The sequence below is a fragment of the Marmota marmota genome, unplaced genomic scaffold (genome assembly GCF_001458135.2).
Source record: "Marmota marmota marmota unplaced genomic scaffold, marMar, whole genome shotgun sequence".
NCBI classification, from domain to species: domain Eukaryota; kingdom Metazoa; phylum Chordata; class Mammalia; order Rodentia; family Sciuridae; genus Marmota; species Marmota marmota.
This window is the reverse complement of record NW_026000026.1, coordinates 72,497,369-72,505,024: the sequence shown is the minus strand read 5'-3', so window position 1 is coordinate 72,505,024 and position 7,656 is coordinate 72,497,369. Positions and strand designations below refer to the sequence as shown.

The following is a 7,656-nucleotide window of genomic DNA, read 5'->3' as shown; positions in this document are numbered from 1 at the left end:
TGTCGTATAGTTTAACATCTTATATTGTGTTGTCTCCTGCTTCACTCTTCTTGCTAAGGATTGCTTTGATTATTCTGGGTCTCTTATTTTTACAGATGAATTTCATGATTTCTTTTTCTATTTCTATGAGGAATGTCATTGGGATCTTGATTGGAATTGCATTAAATATGTGTAGTGCTTTTGGTGGTATGGTCATTTTGACAGTATTAATTCTGCCTATCCAAGAACAAGAGAGACCGTTCCATCTTCTAAGGTCTTCTTTAATTTCTTTCTTTAGTTTTCTGTAGTTTTCATTGTAGAGATCTTTCACCTCTTTCGTTGATTCCCAAGTATTTTTTTTTGAGGCTTTTGTAAATGAGGCAGTGGTCCTAGTTTGTCTTTCAGAGGATTCGTTACCGATGTACAGAAATGCATTTGATTTATGAATATTGATATTCTATCCTGACACTTTGCTGAATTCATTTATTAGTTCTAGAAGTTTTCTAGTGGAAATTTTAAGATCCTCTAAGTATAGTATCATAATTGTCAGCAAATAGTGATAGTTTGAGTTCTTCTTTTCCTATCTATATCCTTTTAATTTCTTTCATCTGTCTAATTGCTCTGCCAGAGTTTCAATGACTGTGTTAAATGTAAGTAGTGACAGAGGGCATCCCTGTCTTGTTCCAGTTTTTAGAAGGAATGCTTTCAATTTTTCTCCATTTAGAATGATGTTGGCCCTGGGCTTAGCTAGATAGCTTTTACAATGTTGAGATATGTTCCTGTCATCCCTAGTATTTCGAGCATGAAGGGGTGCTGTATTTTGTCAAATGCTTTTTCTGCATCTATTGAGATAATATGGTTCTTAAATTGATGTGATGAATTACATTTATTGATTTCCATATGTTGAACCAACCTTGCATCCCTGGGATGAACTCCACTTGATTGTGATTGTATTTTCTATTTTTTTTGCACAGACTTAATATTTCTTTGCTGAAACCCTATTTTCATTTATTTCATAATTGCTCATTGAATTGTGTTTAAAATTGCTTGTTGAAGCACTTTATGATGTCTACTTTAAAATCTTCTCCAGATAATTCTAACATCTCTGTCTTCTTGGTGTTGGGGTATCTATTAATTGTCTGTTACACTCACCTTGATATCTTCCTGGTTCTTGGCATGACCCAGATAGTTCCTTCCTTAATGTGGATATGCTGAAAAAGAACTATTGTTCAAGTGCATGAGAGGATATGTCCAGTAATGCTTATATCATTATTGTTCATGGTAACAAAATTCAGAGCACCAGAAAGTCAATCAACAGTTTAATGAATTAAAAGGCAAACATGTATTTATACAGTGGGATACTACAGAGCAATATAAGTGAATAAAAAGCATGAACATGAATGAATTCAATACCACAATGATTGAAGTTCAATACCACAATGATTGAAGCAAGCCCACAGATGATCCAATTTATATGAACATACTTATATAAATTGCATAGACAACTGAACAGTCTATTATTTCAGAACTGATGGATATCTGTTACAACTGTGTAGAATAAATAATTTTAAAATTTAGCATATGAGATGTTTTTCATAGGGATGAAAGACGTTTTGAGGGAAGCAAACAGGGATTTCTAGGGTCTTCATTAGAATCTGATAACCAGACACATGGGTGATCATTTTTCTATTATTTATTTTCAATTGTGTATATACATCTTTATAGACTTTTAAAAAATTTAAATAGATTTCAAAGTAGAACAAAAGGCAAAAAACAAGAAAGCAATTTCTCTGGAGTTTGTATGTCTAGATTTGAATTCTCATTGTACTATTTACTGGCTATACAGCTGTTGAAATCCTAACTCTACATGTTATAGAATTAGGAGGGAAGGTAACTTTGAGAGATAATAAAGTTATGAGTATAGAGCATGTAGGAATGGAATTAGTACCCTTATAAAATGGACCTTAGAGGATGCTTTCACACCTGTTTTGGCATGCAAGGATACAATACAAAGTCAACAGTTCATAACCTGCAAGAGAGCCCTTACCAGAACATGACCATGCTAGCACCCTGAGCTCAGACTTCCAAATTTCAGAACCGTGAGGAATAACTTGTGGTTATTTATAAGCTACTCAGTCTATTGTACTTTGTTATAGCAACCCAAATTGATGAAGACAAGGGTCTTGGCATAATTGTTATATCTCTGTGTGTCCCAGTTTGTTCTCTTTAAAATGGGAATAGCAATTGTAGCATTATTTTAAGAATTTAGTAAATGTTTGAATAATTAATAAATAACAAAATACATAGTAATTATATAATGATTCATTGTATATAATACATAATGTTGTTTAATAATTATCATATCCTCTCAAGACCTTCCCTCAAAAATCTGAAGTCTCATTTATTTCTAAAGGAATATTCTGGAGAACACTAAAATATTTAGTGGAGATTTTAGGATTCCAGATTAGAGCCTTTTACATTTGGGCATTTCAAGGGTCACTTAATTGAAAATAGCTCCCTGCCCATTAATTACAGCTCACCCATAAAGTGGTCTGACACTATAAACCTGGCCAGTACAGGGCCAGGTTTATAGTGTCAAACCACTTTATGGGTGAGCTGTAATCTGACACTATAAACCTGGCCCTGTACTGCCTCTCACAGAGCACCCTGTCAGAATTTCTACTCAGGACAGAGGTCTGGGTAGAGATCACCCTGTAACAGGAAGGCAGAAAATATATTTAAAAAACAGCAACTGCTTCAAATAATCTCTTATGTGTTTATATGTAAAAAAAGAACTGAGAGATTATTTCAGCAGATGCTGTCCTTTATACAGATGACCAAGACTCACGAGACATATGAAAATCAGAAATATTTAATGAGTGAGAAAGAAAGAAGAGACAGAAGAAAAGGAGATGCAGTAGGGAACATAATTTCCAAAATAAAGTGAATCTTGAAAACTCCCAAGTGATACTATGGAAAGAGCACTATCAAACAACAAGGTAAAATTCTTAGGAATTTAAATATTCCACTAAAATTAATAGTTCATTGAAAATTATCCAAAATAAAGTGAGAGATGTTAGAATGAAGAGTAAAAGACAAAGATGTAAATGAAACAGAAATATATGACACATAAAGAAACAGAATTGAGAATGTTCAATATCTGATAAGCTAAATTTTCAGAAAGTAATAACAGAATAAAGTTAGGGATACAATTAATAAGGGAATAATGGCAGAGGTAAATAATCCCAGAGATGAAAATATATGAATTGTTAGAATATATAAGTACAATAGATGTCCAGAAAAATGAATGAAAAATATCATAACATTATGAAATTTAAATCATCTAAGAGAGAAATTATAAAATCTGAGAGGGAAGGAAAAAAAAACATATGTAGATCCATAAATAGTATACACACACACACATACATACACACACACACACACACGCACACATATATATATATATAATTTATATATTACATGTATTGTGTATGTGAGAAGAGAGAGGGTAAGAAGTATTAAGAATAAGATTTGGTAACATTTAAAAATATGGATTAATAATCAATAGATAAGAGTGTACCTTTTTCCTCACATCTCTGCCAACATTTACTCTTGCTTGTACTCTTGATAAGTGACATTCTTACTGGAGTGAGATGAAATCTTAGAGTCTTTTTGATTTTCATTTCTCTAATTGCTAAAGATGTTGAACATTTTTTACTTATATTTGTGGATCAACTGTATTTTTTCTTCTATGAAGTGTCTGTTCAGTTTCTTAGCCCATTTATTGATTTTTTTGGTGTTAAGTTTTTTTGAGTTCTTTATATAACCTAGAGATCAATGCTTTATCTGAGGTGAATGTGGTAAAAGATTTTATCCCAATCTGTAGGGTCTCCACAATATTGATTGTTTCTTTTGCTGATAAGAAGCTTTTTAGTTTGAATCTATTCCATTTATTGATTCTTGATTTTACTTCTTGCACTTTTGGGTTTTTTTAAGGAAGTCATATCCTAGAATGATATGGTGAAGATTTTGGCCTACTTTTTCTTCTATTTGGCACAGGGTCTCTGTTTTATTACCTTGCTGGTGGGAATGCAAATTGGTGCAATCATCATGTAAAGTGATATGAGAGGCCTCAGAAAACTTGGAATGGAACCACTATTTGACCCAGCTATTCCACTCCTTGGTTTATACCCAAAGGACTTAAAATGAGCATATTTCAGTGCTGCAACCACATCAATGTTTATAGGAGCTCAATTCACAATAGCTAAACCATGGAACCAATCTAGGTGTCCTTCAACAGATGAATGGATAAAAAATGTGATATACACACACACACACACACACACATAGATACACACAGAGACACACACACAGAGACATACACACAATGGAATAATATTCATCTTTAAAGAAGAAAGAAAGTATGGAATTTGTCAGTAAATAGATGGAGTTGAAGAATATCATGCTAAGCAAAATAAGAGAATCCCAAAAAGCCAAAGGCTAACTGGGGCTAGGGAAGAATAGAGTTACTTTAGGTAGAGGAGAGTAAAGGGAGGGGAGGTGGTTTGGGGGTAGGAAGGAGAGTAGAATGAAACAGACATTATTACTTTATGTACATATATGACTGAATAACCATGTGATTCTACAACATGTAAAATAAGAAAAATGAAAATTATACTCCATTTATGTACAATATATCAAAGTGCATAAATGCATTCTGTCATGTGTAACTAATTAGAACAAAAAAATTTAATTGTAGGTGGACATAATAACCTTTATTTTATTTGTTTTTATTTTTATGTGGTGCCAGCAATTGAACCCAGTGCCTCACACATACTGAGCCACAAATCTGGCCCTAGAACAAATTTTAAAAATTAATAAAAAAGTAAAGTCAGAAAACCCAAAAGAAAAAATAATCAATAGATAAATGATTTTAAATTTCAGAGCAAGAATTCTTTATCTTGTGGAATCATCAATCAAGCATGAGGAAAAACTAAATATATTTTCAGGCACATAAAGACACAGATTTTTCTGTACATACTCTTTTAGGATGACATTTGAGGTTGTACTGTAGCAAAGGGAGGGAATGAAAAAGGAAAAAAGGGAATAAGGATCCTATCACACAATGAAATCAAATAGGAGAGAATGAAGACAAGGTGGCAGTTCCATACCGACTCAGAGACCTTTTAATTCTAATGGAAGCAAAAAGATAGTGGGCTCCATGGGGTCGGGGTGGGGGGGGTGGGCAGAGCAGACGCCGGAAGTAACAGTGGTACTGTCCGACTGAGGGGTGCCCACTGACCACCTGAGGGGGACTCACGGCCCACAGCATCCACCAGCAGCGGCTGGAGCCAAGGCTCCAGGGGGCCATGGTGACTGATGCAGCACGATCTCCTCTGTGGGATCTTCCTGTCACTCCCCTTCACCAGCTACCATGATCGAGCACCTCTGCCCCAGGAAAAGGAGAAGGAATGACAGTGAAGAAGGTAACCATCTGCCCCACTACCACCACCCAAAAGGAGTAGCTGAAACCTTGTCTTTCAGGATTCCTGGGACACAGAGTCCTGGAGCAGTGACAGTGGTGGGAGCAGCAGCATCAACAGCCCAGACAGGGCAGCGGGCCAGAGAGTGGCTTAATCCAGATCATCTCCAAATGTAGCCCCAACACCCCTCCACCCTTCCGGAGCAGTCTGCACTGTACCAAAGCCCTTGCTTCCACATCAGCCACACGTTGAAGGAGGCCCACTTTCACAGTCTCTGACATGATGCATGGGCAGTTTCTTGCCTTCTGTGAGGGAACAGTGCTGTGTAGATTTGATATTTCAACTTATGGTTTGTTTATTTTAAAATGCACACAAAAATGCCTGTTGGCTTTTCAGTCTATATTTGAAATAATAGCTCAACAGGCAATTGTTTATTTGTGGTTTTGCTGAACTATTGCAATTTCAAAGGGGCTTGAAAGCAATTTTTTACAAGATTATTTTGAGGGAGGGTATCAAATCCATGTCAAGGCAGTGGTATGAAATGGGTTGCATCAATAGTATGTCGGATTCAGACTGATCTCCAAATCTATTAATTAGAAGTTTGCTTTATGTAAAAGAGCCTTTATAATGTGTGAGATTCAATTTTTTTAATTCAATAAATTAGTAGAGTATCAGTAGTTTCCATGAAAACAAAAAGAGGAAATATAGGAAGTTGAATTCATAATTGATATTTTGATAAACTGCAAAGATGGGGTCATGTCAACTCATGGAGTTTAAATGGTGAATTGATCTTGATTTTAGGAACACTCTGTTTTCAATGGCATAGAAAGCACAACTGTAGATCCAAGGAGAAGGAATGAGAGTTCTTACACCAAGTACTATGGATGTATAATGAACAATATTTTGAGATAGAATCATCAACTAGTAACCAGGAACTGTCCTGATCCTCTAAGGTAGGTCAAGATCCCTTATTGAACATGAACAATCTTACCCAACACCAGCATCAGAAAAGACCTTGGTGATTCTGATTGAGCAAGATCAAAATAAAATTACTTCATGGTTGAGCAGAGACCAAAATAAGAATATTATTCAAACCAAAACAATGACCAAAGACCCCCACTTCCTTGCAAATGTGAGTGAATGCTGCTTCTTCACCAATTATACTTTCATTTCACTTTGTTCTCACTTCCTTAATAAAATTCACTATATAATTGTAGAATCATTCCATTTTCTTAAAGCATCTAATCCAGATCTAACCCATACTTAAACCCTCTCCCAAATTTCCTATCACAGTCCCAAATTCTAGAACTCCTTTGTAAGGAATAAGAAAGTAACCCTTTTACTACGGTGACTCAGGGCTTCTTATTGTGTGCAATCTCCCGCAATGCAAATAATCAGTAAATCCAACTTTGCTTTTATAGTGTTCCCAGTAATCTCTGATTGCAGGGCATTTATAATCTATACTGTCTTTACAGGTATATTTTAGCATATATTTTCAGGCTCTAAAACCTGTCTATAGCTATGACAAGGAATTCTTAGATATGGTTGCAATGACAATGTAAAGAAACATATATGAATGTAAAAATATCATATTTGATTATTGTAAAGAGAGGTCCAGCTGAGGAAAGTTGAAAACTGCCAGAAGAAACAGATACAAAAGGAAGAATAAGAATAGTGTTCATTTCATTCATAAAGAAAAACAAACTTAATGGCTATTAATGGAAAAGTAGATGAAAGTTTCTGTTGGACCAGAGGAGTACTCAAAAATAGTAACATAGTTATATGTGAAGAATGGACAGTTTTTCCATTGATGTGTTTTCTTTTGTTGTTGTTTTGTAGTTCTGGGGATGCCAGTGGTGCTCTACTGTTAGAGTCTGTAAACAAGTCAAAATAACACCTGGAATTTTGCCAGGGGAATGTTAGAGTCTGTAAACAAATCTGGATGGTGCCTGGCAAAATGCCAGAGGGAGTGGTTTGAGAAGTAACAAAAGCGAGCCATTAAGTGTGGAGATTCCTGATTGGTTGACTGATGTATCTAGTTTATGCTAATTAGATAAGCTGTGTGGAATGTATAAATACTGCTCCTGTCCTGCAATAAACCGCTCCTACTCCTGCTGTATCAATCTACGCAAGTTGTTCGTCACCCCCCGGTTATTTTGCTGCAGCCAGCCGTACTCCGACACTCTACCACTGA

The 7,656-nt window shown here is 35.4% G+C and overlaps 1 long non-coding RNA gene across 1 annotated transcript; it reads right to left on the bottom strand.

The window, feature by feature from the left end:
* Positions 1 to 1,285: 1,285 nt before the first annotated feature.
* LOC125619106 lies at positions 1,286 to 3,636 on the bottom strand. The gene is made up of 2 exons (XR_007350596.1): positions 2,617 to 3,636; positions 1,286 to 2,545 (listed from the first exon to the last, which is right to left on the bottom strand). It is a non-coding gene; the product is annotated as an uncharacterized LOC125619106 (long non-coding RNA).
* Positions 3,637 to 7,656: the final 4,020 nt, after the last annotated feature.